Below are 25,877 nucleotides of genomic sequence, written 5' to 3' on the forward strand. Positions count from 1 at the left end.
AAGTTCTGCTATGAATTCTTTTTGACATTACTCTTTGGGGGAGGTGAGGTTTTTTTTTTACTTCAGCAATTTCCTCTGGAAGCGAACCCCATTTTTCTCTGTTCCCATAATAACTGTCTATGGTTGATTCTTTCTTCTTTGCTTGCTCATTTAAAAAAAAATAGCATTATAATAACACATTCATCTCCAGTCCTGTGGTGTGGGAGATAGTGCCTCCGGCCTCAGGAGCTTTGCCTTGGGCCCAACCTCTGCACTCTTTTGCTCCTCCGAGTCACACATGGGGCTTCTCCACACTTGACTGGAAATGATCTTATCCTTGAGATCCCTCCAGTGGTTCTAACCCTCAGTTCTCCTCTTTGGCCTGAAACCAAGACTGATAACTCAGTTCTTCTGTCAATGTCCACAGTCAATAGCACCCTAGTGCTATTGCCTCTGCCCTCATCATGTGTGTTCTGGTTCCTTCTTGCTAAGGACCTCAACTCACCTGAACAGCTGGACCTAGTGTGTTATCAGCAGCAGTGTCCTCCCTTTGGTTCAGTGAGATTTCCCCATGATGTTGGAGATGAAGGTGAAGGGGAAGCTACCTCCCACCCCAACTGTCCCTGCATTTCATGGAGTTAGCTTAGAGGTGTTCACACTAGACTGGGTCTGAACCTCAGTGCCAGAATCTTTCTTTGGATCTTCTCAGTTTTCCCAGAACCCCTTGCCAAAGCTCTTGTTTATTCTGCTCAGGCAGCTAGGTGGCAAAGTGGATAGAGCACCAGCCCTGGAGTCAGGAAAACCTGAGGTCAAATCTGACCTCAGACACTTAATAATTGCCCTTGGGCAAGTCATTTAACCACATTGCCTTAAATAAATAAAATTTTTTAAAAAAAGAAATATTTTTGCTGTTCTATGTTCACCCTGTTGCTTTTGTGACTTGTTTGAAGAAGAATTCTGGAGAGATTGGAATTTTCAGACCTACTCCACCATTTTCCCAGAATTTTCTCCAGCTATTCTCAGTAAATCCAAGACAATTCCAAAGTACTCATGATAAAAAAAAAATTCTATCTCTTCCAGAGAGAGAGAACTGATCACTTCTGGGTACAAATTGGAAGTATAATTTTTCACTTTATTTTTCTTGAGTTTTTTGGATGATATTTAATATGGAAACCTGTTTTACATGATTTAACATGTATAATTTCTATATTTCCTGCCTTATCAATGGGTGGGGAAGGATGAGAGGAAAGAAGAGAATTCAGCATTTTAAATGAAAAATAATTTTGAAAATAATTATTTTTTCAAAAAAAAGTAAGTCTTTACTAAGTCAATCTGTAGTTTTCAAGCTTCTCCTTATCTGTGTTTCTTGTTGGCATTCTGAAAGTTCTTATCAAAGGAAAACAAGATACCACAATGACCCTCTTTTTTTTCTTTTTTTCTTTTACTACCCTACCCTTATCCCCTCAACATTCTGAAGACCACCCATTCCCATTCCACTGATTTAAAAAATAAAAAAAAAACACTTTCAACTAATAAACCATATTTCTGTATTGACTTTGTCCAGTTCCCATATTGGCTAGATCCCAAAATGCTAGTCTCAGACTGTACCTTTGACCTATCATCCTTTTATTCAGAAAATGGCTATAGCATGATTCATCATCAGTCCTCTGCAATTGTGCTTCATTGTACTGATCAGAGTTCTCAAGTATTTTCAATAAGTTTTTATTTTTAAAGCTGTTTTCATTGTTTAAATTGTTCTCTGCGTCCTGTTTGCTTCATTCTGCATTGGTCTATATGAGTTTTCCATGGTTTCTTTGAAACTATCCATTTAGTCATTTTGTGACTTAATGTGGTTTTGCCACATTCATAATTTGTCAGTCATTTCCCAATTCAAAGAGATCTCCTTAGTTGTTTCCAGTTCTTTGATATTATAAAAGGAATTGCTGCAAATGCTTTTACACATGTGGGTCCTTTTTCCTCTTTCTTTGATTTCTGTTGAGGCCATGTATGGTTGGCATCACATTGGTCTTAGTTCCAAATTGTTTTCAAAAGGGTTGAACCAACTCACTTTTTTACCAACATTGAATTCTTAGACCTTTCTCCTCCCAGTTTTTTTCCTGACAGATTTTTGTCACCTTGATTTAGTTGTCTTCTTACTCTTGAATGACCCCTTCCCATGCCATACCCCTTTTCCCATTGGTGAATTCATTCCAGAGTCTACTATTTTGCAGAAAGACCCAGATTAGCCTTGCTAATTCTCTACCATGTCCTCATGTGGCTATCTTCTCTACTCCTCCCATTTTCCCCTCTAATCCCCACCCCTTCAGCTTCATTTCAGGTGTCATCTTTCCCTCACACATCAGTTCTACAAGGACCATTTCTATTTTTTCATTTATATCTTCAGAACTTAAAATAAGGCCTGGAATACAGTAAATGCTCATTAAATGCATATTGTATGACTTCTTGCCTGTTTTTTCTACAGTCCTTCCAACATATCATTTTCCTGATTTGTCATCATTGTCGATCTGATTGGTAGAGAGCCTCAGATTTGTTATAATTTTTCCTTAGTTATTAGCAATTTCGAGTATGTCCATATGTATGTTGATAGTTTGAGTTTCTTCTTTTGAAAATGGACTGTTTAGACCTTTGGACCATTTATCTATCAGGGAATGGCCATCAATACTAACTGTCATAGACAAGCATGCAGATTTATTTAAATCTAGAAGAGAATTGAGATCCCAACTACCTCAGTTTACAGAGCACATCAAATCTCAACATCACATCAGTTATAAATGGCAGGATTAAGATTCAAAGTTGGGTCATAGCATCCCAAGATACTTTTTAGTGAAAATTCATTTTACAGATGAGACAATTTGGTCATTGGGTCAAAGTCACACAGTGCTGAATGTCAGACCTGAAATCAGGGTCCTCTGGCTCCAAATATACAACTTTCATTCAAACGGGTAGAGAATAGAAATACCACATCCTGGTTCCACTTCAATGTCCTTTTTTTTGGAGGGGGGGCAGGTTTTTCAAGGCAATGGGGTTAAAGTAACTTGCCCAAGATCACACAGCTAGATAATTATTAAGTGCCTGAGGCCAGATTTGAACTCAGGTACTCCTGATTCCAAGGCCAGTGCTCTATCCAGATAGGTGGCTGCCCCACTACTCCAATGTCTTAACCAAAGGGGATTATTGCCCATTGAGGCATCAATTGTGACTCAGTTTCCCTTTTGAAATAAGAGGATAAAAATAAAAGGTCTCTAAGATCCCTTCTTTTTTTTATTTTGGTTTTTGCAAGGGTTAAGTGACTTGCCCAAGGTCACCCAGCTAGGCATTAAGTGTCTAAGGCTGGATTTGAACTCAGGTCCTCCTGACTCCAGGGCTGGTGATTTATCCACTACATCACCTAGCTGCCCCTCTAAGGTCCCTTCTTGCTTTGTCACTCTGTGGTTTTTCTTTTAAAGGGCCCCTGAGCCTGTAAGAAACAAGTGCCCTGAGGTGTGGATCCGTCGGAACCCATTTGGGATTTTGGAAACCCTTCCCAAATTCTCAGCTTACCATTTGGTAAAGTCAATACAGTACCCCGAACCAGGTTCCTCATTACCCCCTTGCCCCACAGAATCATTGCACAGCTAGTCCAACCAGATGACCCCTAAATAACAGGGTGCCGATAAAAAAAAAGTGTCCACCATCACCAGACTACTCTGGGACTCTGGGAGAGATGGGACCCAGCAGGGATGGGGATCTGGTCTGACAGCACCCTGAGGCAAAATGCACAAGGATTGATGAGGAAGCAGCAGTTAGTGATCTCTATTTTTTACTTAAGTTCATTGTGTTTAAAATTTTTTAAAATATGCACTATTTTATATCTTTCCATATCAAAAAAAATTCTAGAAAATCATTTTCCCGTTTAACAATTCTATTCCTTAAAGATTCTTCAAGGTGTGTTCATCTATATTCTAAGAGACCTCTCAGCTCAGACATTGTTCTAAGGTCTTTCCTAGTTCTGATATTCTATATTCCAAGGTCTATGACATTCTTTATTCTCAAGTCTCTCCAAACATGGAAATTCCCTGTCCCAAGGCCTCTCCCAGCTCCTGCTTTCTCTTTTCTAAGACTTCTCCACCTCTGACTTTCTATGGTCTAAGGCCCCTCCTAGCCCTGACTTCCTCTGTTCTAAGACTTCGCCCATCTTCTCCCTGTTCTAAAGTCTCTCCCATCTCTGACATTCCCTATTCAAAGGTTCCTCCCAATGCTAACGTTCTTTATTCTAAGGTTCCTTCTTTCTTTAACATTGTATATTTTATGTCCATGTCAACTCTGGGGTTTTCACTTTTGTACCAATAAGAATGTCTCCCCATAGAGTCATTTTCCCATCCATTTTTCTCACCTAGACTTCACAAGTACCCTCCAAGGCAGGCAGGATAAGGGTTATTATTTCCATGTTCACAGGGAAGAAATGGACTCTGAGAGGGGATGGAATTTGCCCAAGGCCAATCGGATAATAAGTATTTGAACCTAGGCATCCCAATTCCATGTTTTGAGTCCTTTAAACTATAAGACATAGTATAAAAATAACGCTCACACCCTTTGTAAAAATTACCATTGCAGAAGAAGTTATTAAAAGCCCCAAACTAGTGAGATTTCTATTTTTTTTCACTTTAAATACTTTTACAGTTGTTCAGAACATCTGGAAGTACTGTCATATGCAAAACATCTTTAAATATACGCCCACAGCCACACAAACACACAGATGATACAGAGCTTAGTGGAAGAAGCCCTTGACTTGCAGGCGAGGGGGGTCAAATCCTGTCTCTGACAGGGCCCAGCTGTTTGACCCTGAGTCAGCCTGGAGTCTAGATCACACATGGCTCAGTTCATCTAGTCATTCATTTATTCATTCTTTCATTTGTTCATTCATTCATTCATTTGTTCATTCCTTCAAGAGATGTTTTGTATTGTTAGTTGGTCCTGAGTCTACAAATATAAAATACTTTCCTGCCCTCAAGAAGTTTACATTCGATTAATGTAGGGAAGGGGACAAGCATATAAACCTAGGGTCTACTATGTTCCTTTTTCTTTCTTTCTTTCTTTCTTTCTTTCTTTCTTTCTTTCTTTCTTTCTTTCTTTCTTTCTTTCTTTTGTTTTTTCTTTCTTTCATTCTTTCTTTCTTTTTTTTACAAGTATTATTTCATTTGATCTTCATCATAAACCCTTCAAGGTAGACATTATTATTATCGCCATCGTATGGTTGAGGAATCTGATGCAAACAGGTCAAGTAATTCAGAATAACCCTGGAAAGTAAATCTTATTATCATCACTATTTTGTTGTGTTTGATCATTTTTCAGTTGGGTCTGACTTTTTGTGGCCTCTTTGGGGATTTTCTTGACTGGAGTGCTTTGCCTTTTCCTTCTCCAGCTCGTTTTACAGATGAGGAAACTAAATCGAACCCATTAAGGGACTTTCCCAGGGTCCCAAAGCAAGGAAGTGTCAGGCTGGATTTTAATTCAGAAAGATGAGTCTTCCTGACATCAAGGCCATGACTCTATCCAGTGCACCACTTAGCTGCCCTCTCCCTATTTTACAATTGAAGAAACTGAGTCAAAAGAGGTCAAGTGACTTGTCTAGGGTCACGTAGCTAATAAGTTGTCAAAGACTGAATTTGAATTCAGGCACTAAATGTTTCTAAGAGGGAAATGACAAGATCCACAGAAATTCTAGGATTGTACATGAAGAACTGGCTTATATCTCAGAAAAGCTCCCTGAGATCCAAGGGAGCTCACACAGGTAGCAAGTGTCAGAGGTAGGATGTCAACTTAGATCTTTTCACTCCTGAACCTTCTCTTTAAAGAGACCATGCCATCTTCTCTGCAAGATAAAGTAATACTAGGCAAAGGGGAGAAAATGAATTGAGGGGGACAGTGGTGGAGACTAACAACAGGGAAAAGACCTGAACACACCTCTGGTGAGATAAGAGAGCTCAAACAGAGAGAGGTAAGTTGTCCAAGGAGGTTGCTGGTTTGCTGTGAAAGCACTGAGCTTAAGGTGGAATCTTCTTCCATTTAATCTTGGAGACTAGAACCAAGAGCAATGGGTGGAATTACAAGAGGTGAGTGTGGAAAGGAAAACTCCCTAATACTAACTCTCCATTTGCTATCCATGGCTCTGTTTGGGTTAACTCCAATGAACATCCAGTCTCCCCTAGAAGATGACCATCTCAACGGTCATCCCCATGCAGATTGATTCAGTTCCCTCAGTTGACTCTCCCCTCTGATTGGACAGTTGAAAGTTAGAGCAATGATGTTGCTGGTCCTTCCTTCTCAAAGAAGACCATGACATCAGGGAGGTGATGCCATGCCAAGCAAGTGAATTGGATTTGAGTGGGGGGGGTGGGGGGGTGGAGGTATGATGTGTTAAATTACCGACTTCACTTCTTTACTCTGGAGTCAATCGGGTCCAGGGCCAGGCATGAATTGGGGCAACTAGATATGAGGCAATCAGGGTTAAATGACTTGTCCAAGGATACACAGCTAGTAATTATATCGTATCTAAAGTCATATTTGAACTCAGGTCCTCCTGATTCAAGCCTGGTACTCTCTCCTTCCATAGCCTTCCTTAAGAGAAGGTTCAGAATATTCCAGGGATATCCCTATGTTCCATTAGCAGCTTTGCTTAATTTTAATTTCATGTAACATCATGTCCCCCACTTCCCAACCTCTTTCCAGCTTCCCTTTTGAGTATTGACTTCTCCTATTAAATTATAAACTCCTTGAGGGCAGGGGCTATTTCCCCACCACCACCTTATTTTTATCCTCAGGACCTGACCTACACAATAGGCACCTAATAAATGCTTTTTTATTATGCATATTTATTAGTGTATATTTACTATTCTGACAGTCCCCATCATCACCCAAGTCTCCCACAAGAGGTTAGATGATCACTTGCCAGGTATTTTGAACAATGAATATTTGTTCAAGTATGAGTTTGGCTAATGGACACTGAGGTCCCATCTAACTGCAATTAAGATCAGAAACATGTCACTAGTTATCACTAAACCTCAGGTTTCCCATCTCTCTAATCTGCCAAGGTAGCCATGAAACTCAAGTTATTTGGGTAAAATGTTTTGTTAACCTTCCAGTGTTCTCTAAGCATTGATTCTGAATATATTCACATGTGATACATATGATGTTATTGTATTCATGAGTACATGTTACATATGACATGAAAAGTCATATATAGGCTACATCCGGCGATGCGTGTGGTCAAAGGCACGTGGATTTACTCTTCCATGGATGGCTGATGTCTTGGTATCCCCATGATGGCTCTGGCGGGATCTGGGCTCGGCATGTTCCCCAGGAAGTGTGCGTGAGATTTGATCAGAATTTCACCAAGTTAGGCAACGCCTGTGTCGAGCTGTCAGATGAAATAACGTGTCAGTGATGATTGTGTGAATTCGTAAATATTTATGAATTCACAAGTTATAAACGTGCAGCTTTGGGATGGGTGGAATTCGCTGCTCACCAAGTCACAGATTACCATGAATATTTACAGAAGCCCCAAGCTGTTGCTATTTGTACTTTGGGTCCACCAAAGGGCTTTTCCTAGGAGACTGACCCACTCTGGAGGGGGTGGAGAGGATGCTGGGAAGAATAAGAGCTTCAAATGGCAGAATTGGGAGGAGCCTTAGAACTTACATCAGAACTGGGAGGGACCTTAGAACCCAAATGTCAGAATCCAAGGGAATGTCAGAGCTGGGAGGCACCGTAAAAGCATAGAATGTCAGAGATGGAGAAGATTTAGACCTGGGAATGTCGGAACTGGTGGGAATGGGGGAGGGGGGTCTTAGAATACAGAAAGTCAGAGCTGAGAGAAGACTTAGCACAGGGCCTGTCTGAATTGGAAGGATACATAAAATGTCAGAGTTGAGAGAAGACTTAGAACAGGGAATGACAGAGTTGGGAGAGTCCTTAGAACAGAAAACATCAAGATTAGAATATAGCCTAGAATTTAGACCATAGAACAACAGAGATAGGAGAGCCCTTAGTGATTATCTAATTCAATCTTTTTTTGTGGGGGGACAGGCAATAGGGTTAAGTGATCTGCCCACAGTCACACAGCTAGGTAATTTTTAAGTGTCTGAGTCCTGATTTGAATTCAGGTCCTCCTGACTCTAGGGCCAGTGTTCTATCCACTGCTCCACCTAGCTGCCCACTAATTCAGTCTTTTGAGTAAAATGAGTTTAGCCCGTACTGAACCTCCCCTCCCATATTTTAACTTGACTTAACTTTTATTATTATTTAATATATATTATATATAATAATAATAAATTAGATTAATTTTAACTTAAATACAATTATTCGGTATTAATCCATGTTAAGATGGCTTTTTTCTCTTGTGGCTGCTCATATGATCCTTCTTATGCCTCTATAGTAGACTTTTACATTACTATGGTATTCTCCTTTTCATTACTCCCTTCCTCTTTACTTCATTGGATTCTATAATGATCCCATAAGGAAAAAAACAATAATTATTATCATGCCTATTTTACAGAAAAGAAAAGTAAAAGGGACAAACATGTCTTCCCTAGGGTCATACAGAAATAGGACTCAAATCCAGGTCTCCTGTCTCTCAGTCCCAGAGCAAAAGATGTTACCTGTCTTCCTCTTCTGATTTTGACTAAATATCCAAATACAACATGATGGATGTGGGCCAATCAGGAAGACCTACCTCTTATGTGTAAGACTTTAACCCCAAGGAAAGACGCTTAACGTCCCACAATCACTGTAACTTATGGTCTAATGGAGGGAGGAGGCTTTAAAGTTATTTTTATGATCCAAAGTCTTCACCAAGTACTCATTAGAAGATCAAGGCAACATAGAATAATGGAAAGAACATTGGTCTTAGTTGGAGACCCTGAATTGGAATCACAGCTGTGATACTTGCTATGTGACCTTAAACAAACATATTTCACCCTCCCTGGGTCCAAGTTTCCTCTTCAGAAAAATGAGGAAGTATGTACAGATAGTCTCTGAAATCCCTTCTAATTCTAAAAGTCTCTGAGGGATTCTCATGATGAAGCTGAGGGCATCATGGCCGACTTTCTGGAGCAGGTGGTCTTGCCATTGTTGATCTGGAGAATGACAAATATCTTTTTTATGGAAGAGAATGGAATCTGCAAACTCTCGGCTAATGAGTTTGACTTGGATTCCTGGCAGGATTTTAGAAGAGATTATAAAAGTGATAGCTTGTGAAAAAATCTACAAAAGGAAGACATAATCACAAAGAACTAAGATGACTTCAGTAATGACAGGTCAGAGCAAATGAATTGTATTTCCTTTTGTGGGTGGGTTATTCAATTAGCAGATCAGGGGAAGACTGGAACCACAATTCACAGGGATTGTAGCAAAATGTTTGATAAAATATTAAATACTCTTGCTCTGGAAAATATGGCGAGGTGAGCTTTTGGGGATAATATAATTAGATAGTTTTGTGAACTAGAAATGGCTAGAGTTAAAAGAAGTTATCAATGATTCAATGTCAATTCCTCAGGAGGTCTCTAGTGGAGTGCCCCTGGGATCCATGCTTGGTTCTGTTCCATTTATCCTTTATATCAATGATTTGGATAGTGTACTAAATGCTATCTTTATCAAAATTGGCAGCTGACACAGATCTAAAGAAGGATGGCTTATATAGTGACTGAATTGCAGAATAGTGATTACCAAAGATCTTGATAGAGGGCTATATGAGATTGAATCTAATAATGTAAAATTTAATCTGCAGAAATGCCAAGTTTTACATTAGGCAACAAGTTATCTGGACAAAGATCCAAAAGATTTAGTGTATGAATATGAGTCAACAGTGTGATATGGCTCCGAAAACAGACACAGAAATGAGATTTGGGGGCCATCTTAAGAAAGACATTGCTTCTAAGAAAAAGGAGATTTTGCATTCTTCTTAGCTTCCATGGTGGGACCATGGAGTTTGTTTTCAGTTTGAAGCAAGTCAGATGATGGCTATGGCTTCATATTTGTGATCTATTGACAGCCTCTGAAGGTCCCAATATCCCCTTTACTCAAGATCCTTGAGCAGGACAGGTCTGTTGAGTTAGAGACCTCAGAGGTCCTTTAAAACATGGAACTCTGGAGATCCAGTGACCTGCCATCAAGTTATAACAACATGCTCACAAGGAGAGAACTGAATCATTTACTCTCCGTAAACCTTCTGTTTCCATCATCTGGGACAGGAACAACAATGTCATTTTTTAATACCTAGTATCTAGCAAGGTGACTGCCACATAGCAAGTCACAAGTAAACACTGTTTAATGAATAAAAGTCCAAGTCTAATCATCATCATCATCATCATCATCATCATGGTGGTAATAAAAATAATAGCAAAAATAATGATGATGAGGGAAGGTTGGCTTAGTGGTTACAGCTGTCAAATTATTTTGTCTATGCTGTTTACCTATTTTGTATGTAAATATTCATTTACATCTTACCTCACCCATTAAAATCTATGATCCCTCAGGATAAGGTCTGTCTGCTTTTGATTTTTCTTTTTGTTCCTAGACTTAGAATCAGAGAATTGACTTCAGTTATACCTGACTTTTTGAGCCCATTTGGAATTTTCTTGGTAAAAAATACTGGAGCGGTTTGTCATTTCCTTCTTCAGTTCTTTTGACAAATGAGGAAACTGAGGCAGTGTTTAGTGACTTGCCTAGGGTCACATAGCTAGTAAGTATCTGAAACTGGATTTGAACTCAAATCTTCCTGTCTCTGGACCTGCCTAGTTAACCTGTGCCACCTAGTTATCTGGAGTCTGGAACACCTGAGTTGCAATCCAGTCTCAATTACTTTCTCTGTAAACCTCAATTTCTTTATGTCAGAATGGGGATAGTGATTGCCACATCCTCCCAGGGTGGTTGTTTCTAGAAAATGAAATATAAATATAATATAATGAATAAAAAATAAATATAAGATATATAAAATGTAAATATAAAAATATTTATAAAATACTTTGCAAATCTTTTGAATCTGTAAATACTAGTCATTATAACTAATATTATATTATTCCAATATTACATAATATATTATGTTAATATATTCTGTGGTTAGCTCATAAAAAATGCTGAATAAATGCTTTTTACCTGACTAGTGAGAAAAGGAGTCTTGAAGTCAGGAAGATCAGCCATGGTCTTTTGAGGAGTTATTTAACTGCTCAATGCTGGGTCGGTCTCTAAGACTGTAAGAACCTTCATCGGTAGAGAATTTCCTTATTCATTGTCTAGTCCCTATCTCTATTACAAAACAACATTATATACCATTTTGAGAATTATTAAGTCCATTACATGTATTATTACAACAATGCTGAGAGATCCAATGTAATTTTTGGTCCCATTTTATAGATGAGGGAACTGAGAATGGGAGAGGTTTAAACAACTTGCTCAAGGTCACCCAGTTAGCAAATGTCTGAATCAGAATCCGAATTCAGGTCTTTCTGACTCAGACAGAGAACTTCACTTTCATTTAAGATATCAAATAGTCAGCACTGGCTCTGGAGTCAGGAGGACCTGAGTTCAAATCCAGCCTTAGACACTTAATAATTACCTAGCTGTGTGATCTTGGGCAAGTCACTTAACTCCATTGCCTTGCAAAAAAAAAAAAATCAAGGATTCAGCTCACCAGTTTGGGATGGCAAAACATTTTTTCAACCTGACTGTACTACTGAGTTAATAATCCACATGCTTGGTGATCTGAGAGACCTGGTGCTGACAGAGGTAGCAGCTAGAGGATTTGGGCCCAAGCAAGAAGCTCCAACCCTCAATCCCTAGAGCAGAGATGCTTCCTGGTTTCTAGGGCAGCAGACCTTTGGTGGAGCTGCAATGCCCAGAGCAAATGAGAGGAAAGGGCTCCGAGCCCCACTCCCGGGTGCCAACTCTGGGCCCAGCCTGGGCAGATTTCTGCCTCCCCCTTCTTACCTTCCACTCGGGCTCATTTCAAGACAACCTGATTATGAGCAGCCTGGCGGCCACGCCACATGGCTCACTGTCGTTGCGAGCTGCCTCAGCCTCACAGAAAGTCTGGTGTTGGCATCTATTAGATGGCGGCTACAGTTGTTCTCGCATTCTGGCTACCCAAGGAACAGTAGGTACCCCGAGCATCAATAGAACAAATCAGGGTATTATACAAACCCTGTTGTAGCCCAATCCTCAGAGGGGAGAGAGAGCTGAATGAAAACATATGGACCCAAAAGGTGTGGGATTCAGGCTTGAAAAAAAGGCAGGAAACTCTCCTTCAGGCTGAAGACTTCATTTCTTTCTTATTTTCTGTCTTTCTTTCCTTCTTTCTCTTTCTTTATTTCACTTTCTCTGTATTTCTCCCTTCCTTCCTTTCTTTTTCTTTCCTTCCTCCCTCTTTTCTCTTTCCTTCTTTCTTCTTTCTTTTAATTTCTCTTTATTTCTCTCCTTTCTTTTCTCCTTTCCTTTTTTTCTCATTTCTTCCTTTCTCTTTCTCTTTCTTCCTCCTTCTCCTCCTTTTTCTGTTTTGGTTTTTTTTTTGGAGGTTTTTTTTTTTTTGCAAGGCAATGGGGATAAGTGACTTGCCCAAGACTCACAGCTAAGTAAGTATTAAGTGTCTGAGGCAGGATTTGATCTCAGGTCCTCCTGACTCCAGGGTTGGTGCTCTTTCCACTGTGCCACTTAGCTTTCTTCTTCTTCTTCTTCTTCTTCTTCTTCTTCTTCTTCTTCTTCTTCTTCTTCTTCTTCTTCTTCTTCTTCTTCTTCTTCTTCTCCTTCTTCTCCTTCTTCTTTTTCTTTTTCTTCTTCTTCTTCTCCTTCTCCTCCTTCTCCTTCTCCTTCTTCATCTCCTTCTTCCTCCTCCTCTTCTTCCTCCTTCTCTTCCTTCTTCTTCCTTCTTCTCTTTCCTCTCTCTCTGTTTCTCTGTCTTTCTCTTTGTCTCTGAGTCTCTGTCTCTGTCTGAGTGTCTGTCTCTCTCCCTCCCTCCCTCTCTCCCTCCCCCATTCCTCAAAACCACCAAAACCAGTGTTACATTTACTTCCTTACTATGTACACATAAAATGGTCAGACAGTATGTTAAGCTCTGGGAATGCAAATATTGAGAAGAAAAGAAGACATCACTCTCCTCTAGGAGGTTAATTCTTTTTTTTAATTTTTATTTATTTAAGGCAATGGGGTTAAGTGACTTGCCCAAGGTCACACAGGCAATTATTAAGTGTCTGAGGCTGGATTTGAACTCAGGTCCTCCTGACTCCAAGGCCAGTGCTTTATCCACTACGCCACCTAGCCACCCTTAAGAAGGTCAATTCTAAGAGAAAATAACATAGAAAAAGGAGATGAAAAATTAGAGGAGAATGTAGTCAAGACTCTCATGTGGGAACTTGATTTTAAAGTCTGCAAAGTGAGGAATAGGTTTGGGGGAAGAGAGCTGAAGAAGGCCAACCTTGATTCTTCCTCAAAATGGCAGTCCCAGGAGCAACTCTCCAAAGGGACAAAATGGGGTGAACAATGCAATGAGTATCTTGAATATTTGAGGGCAAGGAAGTCCCAGGTGCAAAGGGAAGTTCCAGAATGAGACAGTAGCAGAGAGGCAGGGTTTGGAAAGCTAGAGAGTCTAGAGTAGAGTTAGGAAGTCCTTCCTTTTCCCACCAAGGAGTCTATTTACACTTAAGTGTCAAATATATCTTTCCTAACTGCTCAGAAATCAGTCCAAGAGCTCCCAGGCAGTTCGGGAGGGGTGATAAGGACAGGTCTAGAAAAAGGGGTGGCTTATCCTAAGATCAAAAACCAGAGTTAGTCTGCAGATGAGACAAAATGTTGAGGAAAGGAAGGCTGGCGAGAATGCAGACAGCCAGTCAGATAAATAAATAGGTAGAGAGAGGAAAAAGTGAGCTAGAGAAAAGCCAAAGAGAAAGACAAGCCCAGCCAACATCATTATTCTAAAAGCTAGTGACACAGGGGCAGCTAGGTGGCACAGTGGATAGAGCAGTGGCCCTGGAGTCAGCAGGACCTGAGTTCAAATCCAGTCTCAGATGCTTAATAATGGTTTAGCTGTGAGACCTTGAGCAAGTCATTTAATCCCATTGCCTTAAATAAACAATTTTTTTTAAAAGCTAGATATATATACGTGTGTGTGTGTGTGTGTGTGTGTGTGTGTGTATGTGTATATACAGGAATGGGAAGCAGGATGAGAATTGCCTTTATGGCATTCTAGTTTGCAGATAGCTCTCTAGAAGGCTGAATTCTCAGCAAAATAAGAGGAAAGCTCAGTTAGCAAGCAAGCAAACTGCTTGTGCCAGTCACCATCTTAAATGCTCTGTGTCAGTCACCATCTTAAATGTTGGGAATACAAAAAGAATCAGATGAGAGTCCCTGTCCTCAAGGAGCTTACAATCTAATGATCATAAGCTAGTAAAGCCCAGAATGGGCTTTCACAGGGCAGAGTCCAAGGTTCCCATGAGGACGAGGTGGGGATGACTGCCAGAGGGGATGTAGAACGGTGAAAAGGAGATCTGAGAAGTTGGAGGGAGGGAAGGAGGGAAAAGGGGAAGAAGGAAGGGAGAGAGAGGGAAGGAGGGGGGAGGAAGAGAGGGAAGAAGGAAGAAGATGGGAAAAGAAGGATTAAAAAGAGAATAGCAAGGGAGAGAGAGAGAGAGAGAGAGAGAGAGAGAGAGAGGAGAGAAGGAAAACTATGTGAATCTTGGAAAATGATCCTCTGTACAATGAGGGCATCAGCCTATAGGATCTCCAAGCTTCCTTTCTTCTCCAATAGCCTCTGTGGTTTGTTCTAAAATCTTCACCAGACCAGATAGTCTTTGATCTAAGGACTAAAGTCCATCTTAGTTCTGGTATGTTGTGTTTTGTGCTCCTGTTGTTCTAGTTCTAATAACCATCCCTTTCAGCTTCAACATCTTTCAAATTATGTTCTAAGGGTTCCCCAGGAGAGCCTGTCCAGTGGTCTGTGGACCTGAGGCCAACAGGACAGACAATCACTGAACTGTATGATAAAGAGGCAGAGGAACACAAGATGAATGACTTGGAAAAAGTTACTCTGAGTTTCCCTTAACAGTAAACACTCATCCCTTCCCAATCATTATTTTCCATGGTGAGGCTGTTGGGTAGAAAGACCTAGAATGTCATTGCCTCCAGAGAAATGAAAGTCGGCATCACACAGAGGACAATGGAAAAGCACCCAACGGGTGCAGCAGGTTGTGAATCAAAGAGGGACTCTGAAGAATCAGAGGGGAGGTATGGGTCAGAAAGAGAATATGGATGTTCAGAGTTGAGAGGTAAATGAGCAGAGGCCAACACAAAAGCCCTCCCAATCTCAAAAGAGAGATAGAGAGACCTCCAGCACATTGGGTGGACTCTCTTGGCTCAGGAACATATGAGACGAGCAGGGAGTGATGGGTTCTGACCTGCACTGTTCTCCTGAACCGGAGAGATTAAAGAGCCTCTAATATGATTAAATAAAATTCTCCAGCCACATTCCTGAAACTAATGTTGGTTGCTCCATTCTTAGATTCTTTCTTGCTCTGATTTTTTTGTTTTGTTTTGTTTTACAGTCTGTTTCCTTGCATTTCTAACATTCTCTACTCTAAGAGCCTTCCCATGTTCTTAGGCTGCCCTGACAGCGCTTTCCCTCCTCAACTCTTCCTTCTGACTTAAGGCCCAACTAAATTCCCATCTTTTCCAGGAAGCTTTCTCAACCCTCTTAATGTTAGTGTGGTTCCTCTGTTCCTCTGTTAATTAGTTCTCATTCCTACTGTGCATAGTTTGCTTTGTCTAAATTTGTTTGCATGATGTCTCCCCATCAGACTCGAAGCTCCTTGAGGGCAGGGTAAAGGCTGTCTTTTGCCTCTTTCTATATCGCCAATCCTTGGCATAGGGTAGAGCTTAATAAACATGAATTAATATTCTCTAGTCCCAGTCCTTTCCCAGTTCTGACACCCTATGATCTAGAACCCCACCAACCCACCCAGCCCTGATAACTGGAATTCAAAGACCCCTCCCCACTCTAACATTCCATAGGACAAGTTCTAAAATACCATTCCAATGGTCTCCTCTCTTTCTCCTCAATGCACTCTGTTTCCTGGCCAAGGTCTTTCTGGAACCCATTTTTTTTCGAACAATAAGACAACAGCAACAAAATAAATAACAAACTGAAGGTTCTCAGAGATAAATAAATAATTGAAATCCTCTAGCTCTCCCCCTCCTTTGGTGGAGAGCTGACTGAGAGGATGGAGGGAGAGGTCAAGCAGTTTTAAATGCCACTGCTGAGAAGAGACAACATTTTCAATCTCTAATGGGGCTCAGAAAAACAACCCCACGCTGAGGCCTTCTGAAACAGTTTCCTAATTGAATCTGCATACGTCTCCCCGGCCGCTTTCATTCAGCCTGTCCATTTGATGGGATTATTTCTGTGTTATCTGAACAATACTAGAGGCATTACCCTTATAAGATTAAGGGTATAGTCATGGAAGGAAGGAAGAATATTTTAAAATCATATAAGCCATTTTTCCAACGCTAGGAAATACCCACACAGACACAAACACACACAGCACTACTATCGTCCAAAGCACACTATTACCAAAAAGCAAAACCCAAAAGCAGATTTGAGAGAATGTTTGCAATCTCTGTTGTTATTACTAGTTTTTAAATTCTGTGATTTGTTATTCGTTTTTAATGGGTCTTGCATATTTTAGACAGGGGAACATTGTCAACTCATAGATGCATAAAGTGACAGGCCTGGGAGAAACCTTGGAATAGAGACTGTTCATTCTGAGAAGGATTCTAAACTATAGAATACCCAAGCTGGGAGGGAACTTGGAAGAGAATGGCAGAGCTGGATGGTGATTTAGAAGAGTTTAGAGATTATCTACTTCTACATAGGAGTCAACTGAGGCAGGAGAAGTCACTTGAGCACTGGCCAAACAACATGCTAGTAGCAGATTGGAATCTGTCTCAGATCTCCTTGGTTCCAGCCCTGGTCTCTTTTTTATTCCCTCCTTACCCCTATCACCACCATACATACACACACACACACAAACACACAAACACACTACCATCATACAAAATATATTATGACCAAAAAAGCAAAAGCAAAAGCAGATTTGAGAGAATGTTTGCAATCTCTGTTGATATTAATTTTTTTTAATTCCGTGATTTGTTATTCATTTTTAATTGGGCCGTGCATATTTTAGATGGCAAACATTGTGGACTCATAGATGCATAGAATGACAGAAACCTTAGAACAGAGATTGTTAAATCTGAGGAGGGGGGCCTAGAATATAGAATACCCAAGTGGGAGGAACTTAGAAAGGAGAATGTCAAAGCTGGATGGTGATTTTAGAAGAGTTTAGAGATTATCTAATTGAACTCCCTCATTTTATATATTAGTAAACTGAGGCAGAAGTCCCTTGAGCACTGGCCAAACAACATGCAATGAGCAGATCAGAATCTGTCTGAGGTCTCCTAAGTTCCAGCCCTGGGTTCTTTCTATTCCCTCCCTACCCCTAGCTCTGCCACACACACACACACACACACACACACACACACACACACACACACACACACACACACCACACACACACACACACACACACACACACACACACACACACACACAATCCTCTTCCTGATTCTAGAGTGTTTCTCAGCTGCTGACAGAAGTTATTTTTGTTTTAAATTGAGATTATTACAGTTTGAATTGGAATATTGAATCCTAACATGGAGGAAGCAGATAATGAGGCCACGCTGGTAATTTCACACTGATAAAACTGGACAAAGCTTCATGTCTGATTGACAGGTCTCCATCAGACAGGTAGAATGCCCTCCCCCTCCCCTGCCTGGAGCTACCCTGGGATCTGGTTTGCTCAGAGATAGCCTAGTAGAGAGGATGGGGAGAGAGCAGGAGGGGTGAAGGAGAGAAGGGGGGGTGCTAAAAGGCATGCAAAATAGCCCCATTGAAGCAGCCTGCAGCCTGTGGGGTCTTCGGGATCTCCTCAACCATGCAAGTCAACAACGGGGCTAAATTGAGATGGGAGAGTTGATTAAATGATGTATTTAAAACCTCATAAAAGGGAGGAACTGAAGAGAGAGGGAGGGGGCGAGTTACAGAGAGAGAAAGAGAGGAAGGAGGGGGAAAGAGACAGAGAATGATGGGAGAGAGAACAGAGAGAGATAGGGAGAGAGAGCATCTAATGAAAGAAAAAGAGAGGAAAGAGACAGAACCATAAGGAAGGAGATAGAAAAAAGGAAAACAGAAAAAGTGGAGGGAAATAGAAAGTGGAGAGAAAACATTCATGTTCTCCTAACCACCTTTCTCCTCTTCTCTGTCTCTCTCTGTGAGCTCTCTCTCTCCTCCTCTCATCTCTTCTTTCTCCTTTCTTCTCTCTGACTCTTTTCTCTTTCCTTCTCTCTCCTTTCTTTATGTCTTATCTCTCCATCTCTCTCTGTCTGCCTGTCTCCCTGTCTTTCTTCCTCCTCTCTGTCTTCTCTCTCTCTCTCTCTCTCTCTCTCTCTCTCTCTCTCTCTCTCTCTCTCTCTCTCTGTCTCTCTGTCTGTCTGTCTGTCTGTCTGTCTCTCTCTCTCTCTCTGTCTCTGTCTCTCCTCCCTTTCTCTCCATCTCTCTCTGTCTGTCTGTCTCTGTCTCTGTCTGTGTCTCTCGGTTTCCCCTTTATCTCTCCTCCTGTAATGTTGGGAGGGTTTATCTTCCCATGAGCAGCAGGCTCAGCCACTGATCTAATCAAATTATTCAGCATTAAAAAACCTGCCAAGGATTCCAGTACTCCAGCTTCCAGAGGCCCAGCTGGGATCAAATGCTAATCAACGTCTCCACGATATTTATTCCCACTGTCAGTCTGGTACGTGTTTGTTTTCCGAGCACTGCATACTAACGCTGAAAGATCAAGATGAATCGGCTGAGATGGGGAGATGATGAGCAGCCAGGCTAAATATATAGGAAAAAATATTGGTGATACAGGAAGGAGAAGGTGGGGGAAGTAATTGGGGGGGGGGGTGTGCATGGAAGAGACAGAGAGGGAGAAAGGATGGAGGCAGGAATGGGGGAAATGAAAATGGACCAGGAGGTGGGAGACTGGAGGAAGCTTGGGGACCAGCATCTCAGCCCGAGCTCAACCAAGGCCAAGTTAGGGGCTTCTCAACAGTTGATTTGGCTTCTCTGGGCCTCAGTTTCTTCACCTATAAAGCCAAGACACTGGGCTCGATGGGGTCTGAGGATTCATTCAGTTCTACCCTGCTCTTTTTAACTCACTCTGTTAGAAGGGGGCTTCCAAGTGCCCATGTTCTATTTTCTATGTTCTAAGGCTGTTTGTGTCATTGAATCTTTCTATGCTAAGTAACCTTGAGTGTTCCAACAAGGAGATGTACAGGCTTGACCTTCTATGTTCTAAGCTAGCTCTGATATTGTATATACTCAAGTCCTTCCCAAAGCTGACATTCTCTGCTCTCTGTTCTTTTTGTTGGTTTTTTGGTTTTTTGGCTTCAGGTTAAATGACTTGCCCAAGGTCACATACTTAGGTAATTATTATGAGTCTGAGGCTGGATTTGAACTCAGGTCATCTTGACTCCAAGGCCTGTTCTCTTTCCATTGAACCACCCAGCTGCCCCTTCTATCCTCCTTTCTAAGAAGCTTTCAGGTTCTCACATGCTCTGTTTCCTATTTTAAATTCTCTTTAATTTCCAGTATTCTCTGTCTGGTCAATGGTTCCTCATATTTCAAATGTTATATATTTCTAAGACCCCTGTTCTACATCCTAAAGGTCCTTCAAACTCTAACATTTTTATGTCCCATTTCCTTAATCCTCTTCTTCTCACTTCAAGGATTCTAATGTTCCTTCTGCTGGTCTCAGACATTTGCTAACTATGTGACCCTGGGCAAGTCATTTTACCCCATTTACCTCAGTTTCCACAAATCTGTAAAATGAGTTGGAAAAAGTGGCTAACCACTCCAATATTCTTACCAAGAAAATTCCAAATGGACTCAGGAAGAGTCAGACCTGATTGAAATAACTGAACAATGTTCTATCTAGCTTTAAAATTCAATGTTCTAAAGTTGTTTCCTACTCTGACATTCTTTGTTTTGTTTGGTTTGATTTATTTTCAGTAAACACTTCTAGTCCTTATGTTCTATGTTTAACATGTTAAGATCTTTTCCTATTTTGGGGTCTTTAGGATTTGACCTTTTGTGTTCTAAGGTCTCTTGTGGCTTTGATAGTCTATGTTCTAAGCACTCACTTCATTCCAAGTTTCTTGTTCTGGCACCTCATGAGGTCCCTCTATTCTCTAAGTACTAAGGTTCCTCCAAATTTTGACATCCTATGTTCTAAGTTTCCTTCCAGTTTTGACTTTATATGCTCTGTTTCCTTCCAGGTAGCATTCATCCTATGCTGTTATGCTCCTTCCTAATTCTGATAGTCCACATTCAAAATATTCTATGTTCTAAATTTCTCCTAACTCTGCCTTTGTATGTTCTAATTCCTTCCAGCTAGAGTAACCTCCTCGTTTTGACATCTTATGCTTAAAGTCCCCTCTTACCCTGCCATTCTATGTTCTAAAGTCTTTTTATCTCTGACACTCCATTGTCTTTGGCCCTCCCAGGCTAGATATTCTATGTTCTACCTCTCATCTCTTCCATTCTGGATTATATACTTCTCAGCTCTGAGATACCATATTCTGAAATCCTTCCTAACCCTGAGATTCTATGTTCTTGGACTTTTGCCTAGTTCAGACTTTTCTTTTGTTCTAAGGCCTCTCCCAGTTCTAACATTGTATGTTCTAAGATTCCCTCCCATTTCTGTAATTTTGTCCTAAGGTTCTTCCAAGTTCCAATATTCCATCTTCTAAAGATCCTCCCACTTCTGCTCCAATATGCTCTTGGATCCCTTCGGTCCTATGGCATTTTGGGGTGCTTTTCTTCGATCCAATTGGAGAGGAGTAAAATGGTTAAAATTTATGCATGGCCCTTGGGCAACGCCAGGGGGGAAAAAAGGGGCAGCTCTTTCTAAGCTCAGACATTCACCTAAGTGACAGATTTATGTAGAATGGTGTATCTGAAGTTAGAAAGAGCTAAACTAAAATCTTGCCTCAGACACTCACTGGATATGTGACCCTGGGTAAGTCACCTAACCTCTATTGACCCCATCTGTAAAATGGAGATCTTCATCATGGTACCTGCTTCACATGGTTGTTCTGAAGCTCAAATGTAATGACATATGGACAGTGCTTGGTAAATCTTTTTGTTTGATATCTTCCCAACCAGGAGATGTGAATGCGAGACTTCAGAGGCCTCTGCTCCCCTGCCATCTTGGGCATCATCCTTGGGTGACAAAATCCCATGTGAGTGGCAGGAAAGGGCTCGTAGCTCATTAGAAAGGGCTTGGAATCCCTCAGCCTCCTTTCAAAACCCTAGTCTGGATGCAAACAGTGAATGAGGAAAATCATGGGCAATTCTCAGCCCAGAGTTTAAAGACCCTGAATCACCTTTAGTTCCATTTCTCCCAGAATCCCCAAATAGGCCATATCGCCCCCTCCCCACCATGATCACCATATGAACAGAAGAAGACTAATTAATTTCCTTTGTTTTTCAGAGTTTCATTTTAAAATTACAGTCTTCCCTCCTCTCTAATAAATACTCAACAATTAAGGCTTTTTTCCCGAAGTGTGATTCCAACATTTCAGTGTCCCTCCCCTCCTGTCACCTTCTCTGCCATAAACAGATTCGTAAAAACGGCTTCTGACGCCCCAGCTGCCATTAGCCACTTAAAATCCCATAATTATCATCCTATCATGGGCCTGTTAACGAGCAGTAAAAATAAGGCCATTAAATATGGTAATTTATTCGTAAATTAGCCTAATGAGAATAGGTTTCAGACACTGTTTACTTTCTGCCTGCCTGTTCCAGGCTGGGGAGGCTGCCTTGGTGGGGATGGGGATGAGCTGCCTGTCAGGTAAGAGGGCCCTCCATCCTGGCTGCAGGGTGAGGCTCTCCAACTCAACCTTGGTGATTTGTTAAGAACACATTCCACTTTCCATACTGATAAAGGGTCTTCAATTTAGAAATAGGACTATCCTCTTTCAGTTTCCTCCTTTTCATCCCTTTTAAATCTCTTGTTCAACATCAGTCGTATTGTAAGTGGGAAAGGCATCGGGTCTGGAATCAGGAGGTCTGGATGCAGGTTTTCACTCTGCTATTGGCTCATGGGATGGGCTACACTGAAAGGGAACTGAGACATGGAGTTCAAACTCTTCATTACACTGGAGAGGGAACTGAGGCCCTGAGGGTTAAATGCCCTTTCCAAGTTCAGTCATTAAATGACACATCAAACCAGGATTTAAACCTGAGACCTCTAGCTCCAAACCCACTTGTATTCCATTGCCTGTTATGACACTAGGCAACCCTGAACCTCATTTGCTTCTGTTTGGACAGTGAAGAATGAGAGGACAATTACTTATAATTGCCCACAGAGGCAGGGGTTTGGACATGCTGACCTCTTGAAGGCCTTTTCCTCTCTAAGGGTTAAGAAATATAAACCATCGTGATCACACATAATCATGCAGGTGGGGATTCTTAATACTTAATTTAGTATGGGAAAGTCATTTTTTACTCCCACCATCTCCACCACCTAAAGGTCACTTGACTCCACAGTTCCCTAGGCTTCTGCTGCCTCATTGACCTTTATCTCATCTTGGTGAATGACAATGAACAAGTATTTTCCTTCTTAGAGCCTCAGTTTTCACATCTATAAAATGGAGAAAGTTGGATTGGATGATATTGAAGATGTCTTCCAGTTGAGCATATTGCTTTTTTATCCTTCCTGTTCTGATATTTCCTATTATAAGACCCAACTCAATGGAAATTCTATTGAATGGTTCCTCCCACTTCTGATATGTTCTGTTGTCCCCACTCTAGCAGTCACAAAAAGTTGAGGATTGAAAAAGGACCTCAATGGTCACCTATTCTAATCCAAACCTTAAAGGAATTCCTACTCTAGTGTCATTGACAGATGGTCATCCAGTTCTCCTCCCATCAGTGAGGGGGAGCCCACTGCCATTGCCTTTGTAGGTTTCCCCTATTACTTCTAGATCTGCCCTCTGTGATCAAGTCCAGTTGGTTTTTCTCCAGATATCCTTTCCAAAACTTGAAGGTAATTACAATACAATTCATATGAAACTTTTCTTCTCCAACATATCAATTCCATCAATCCATCTTCATGTGACTTGAAGTCAATATCCTTCACCATCTGGCTCTCCTACTCATACACTCCAATAATCAAGTCCCTCCCCCCCAAAATGGCATCCAGAACTGAACACAATAATCCAGATGTGTTCTCATCAAAGCCGACATTCCCATCTCTCCTTTGCTAGTGCTGAATCCTCAGTTTCTCTCCCATACCTTGCCAAACAGGATTCCATTTTTACCAGGAAGAATTAGTCCTGTCATCATCAGACTCTGGAGTCTGTGTTTCTCTTCCCAACATCATGGCTTAGAATTAGCAACAAACTAATACTTGACAAAGAACAGTAGCAAAATAAGGCATAAGTTATTAAGCATTCATTAAGTAGCCTGCTAAGCACAAGGAATACAAAAAAAGGGAAAAGACCGTCCCTGACCTCAAGGATCCTACAGTCTAACAGAGGAGACAAAAAGCAAAAAAAAAACACTATATATCAGCTGGCTATAGACAAGATAAATTGGAAGTAATCAACACAGGGAAGACCCTAGAATTAAGAGGGATCCGGAAAGGTTTTCTGCAGAAGGTGAGATGGTGGCTACAACTCAAAGGAATCTAGAGAATTCACAGGGGAAAGATGAGAAAGGAGAGAATTTCAGGGATAAGGATTCCAGGTAGACAGAGAAAGTCTCTTGTGGTACATTTTCTATATTAAGAGAAACTGAGAATGACTTCCAGCGATTTGAGAAGATCTCCTCTATTTTATTTATTGGAAGATATAGGAAAGACTTGCATGGCATCAGTGGATTTGAAGGGGTCATATTAACCTCTAATCAAACAACCAGTGATCACACCCCACCTTTGACCCAACTTATCTCTGTGACTCGGTTTCAGTTTCCTCTTCTGTAAAATGGGAATGGTGAGGGACCAGATAGTTTATAAAGTTCCTTCCAACTCAGGATCTATGATCTCATGATTTATGATCCTAAAATCTGAATTAGTGTAATCAACCTACAAATTGATGAGAATACAGTCCATTTGCAGCATGGAAAGTGCTGATGATGGTAACTTACTATATTTAGATAACCTCTTACAATTTTCAAAGGATCTACAAATCCTCTATCATTGGACTTAAAGTCTATAAAACTTTGTAATATCTAGATAGTAAAAACCATTGTTTCTCTGTGTGTCAGTGTCCTCATTTGCAAAGGTTCTTGCAGGCATGTTATGAGGATCAATTGAGATAATGAATGTTTGGTGATCATAACATTAAAAATTTTTAAAGTTACTGCTATGACAGGGGTTGATGGAATGGTAGTGAGCAAAGCTGCCTTATGTTACTATTACTGCTGGGAACAACAAGAATAAAAATTAAGAACAAGAAGGAGGAAGAGAATCAAAAGATCTATGACAATCTTTTGTGATATTTTCTCTGATTATAACCCTTCTACTCCATAAAGATTGTCTTCATGGGTTGATTAGATCCCCTAAATCAAACTAGATGCAAGCCTTCTGATGATGAACCTTTGTACACTTGGTCCAGTCTTCATATTTTCATATTTCTAGCTTGGTAGGAGATGTTAGAGACAGTAGGGCTCAGTGGAGTGATATGGTTGAAGTCACAGGGCCCAAATTCAAATCTTTTCCTGCTACTTACTATTTCTGTAATATTGTGTTTTCCTGTCACCTAATCCCTCTATATCTCGGTTTCACCCTCCTCCCTCTTATAGAATGAGCAGGTTTACCTCTAAGATATCCTTCCAGTTTTAGATCTATGGTCATATGAACTTATGATCATCTCCATGCAGTAATGAAGAATCAAAGGCAGATCATAAGGTATAAAGCTATCATTGTAAATAATAATATTTTAATAGAATTATTATTTCATCAATACCTAAGACTTTAGAATAAGTCTGAAAAGTTCTCAATTTATTTATTTATTCATTCATTCATTCATTCATTTATTTATTTATTTATTCATTTATTTATTCATTCATTTATTTATTTGTTTGTTGCAAGTCAGTGGGGTTAAGTGGCCTGCCCAAGGCCACACAGCTAGGTACTTATTAAGTGTCTGAGGCCGGATTTGAACTCAGGTCCTCCTGACTCCAGGGCCAGTGCTCCATCCTCTGTCACACCTAGCTGCCCCAAGTTCTTGGTTTATTGAATGACATTGCACGGTATGTATATTTGGATTGGTTGAGGAAACTTGGTAACACTCTAGAGGCAGTCTAGGAAATATCAAAGTTCAGGAAGCTAGGAGACATATGGCCACCAAGAGCTGAGAATGTGCTGCATGCAATGAAAGATTATGGATTCATGGATCCACAGGCAACCCAAAAAAGAAGTTATATGAATTTCTAACAACCAGGAGCTGTGAATTATCCTCATTGCCATATTTGCTTTCTAAGTTTACTTTCTCCTCTATTTTGTATGTACTTGGAGGAAAGTGTGCCATCAATTTTGGAGGAGAATATTTTCTTACAACTATAGCACCTTAGTCATTATCCCTTTGAAAAAAATTAGTCAATCTCCTGGAGTCAGGAGGACCTGAGTTCAAATCCAGCCTCAGATACTTAATAGTTACCTAGCTGGGTGACCTTGGGCAAGTCATTTAACCCCATTGCCTTGCAAAAAAACAAACAAAACCAAAAAAATTAGTCAGTCTTACTAATTGATAATCAT

The sequence above is a fragment of the Macrotis lagotis genome, chromosome X (assembly GCF_037893015.1).
Source record: "Macrotis lagotis isolate mMagLag1 chromosome X, bilby.v1.9.chrom.fasta, whole genome shotgun sequence".
In the NCBI taxonomy this organism is placed as follows: domain Eukaryota; kingdom Metazoa; phylum Chordata; class Mammalia; order Peramelemorphia; family Peramelidae; genus Macrotis; species Macrotis lagotis.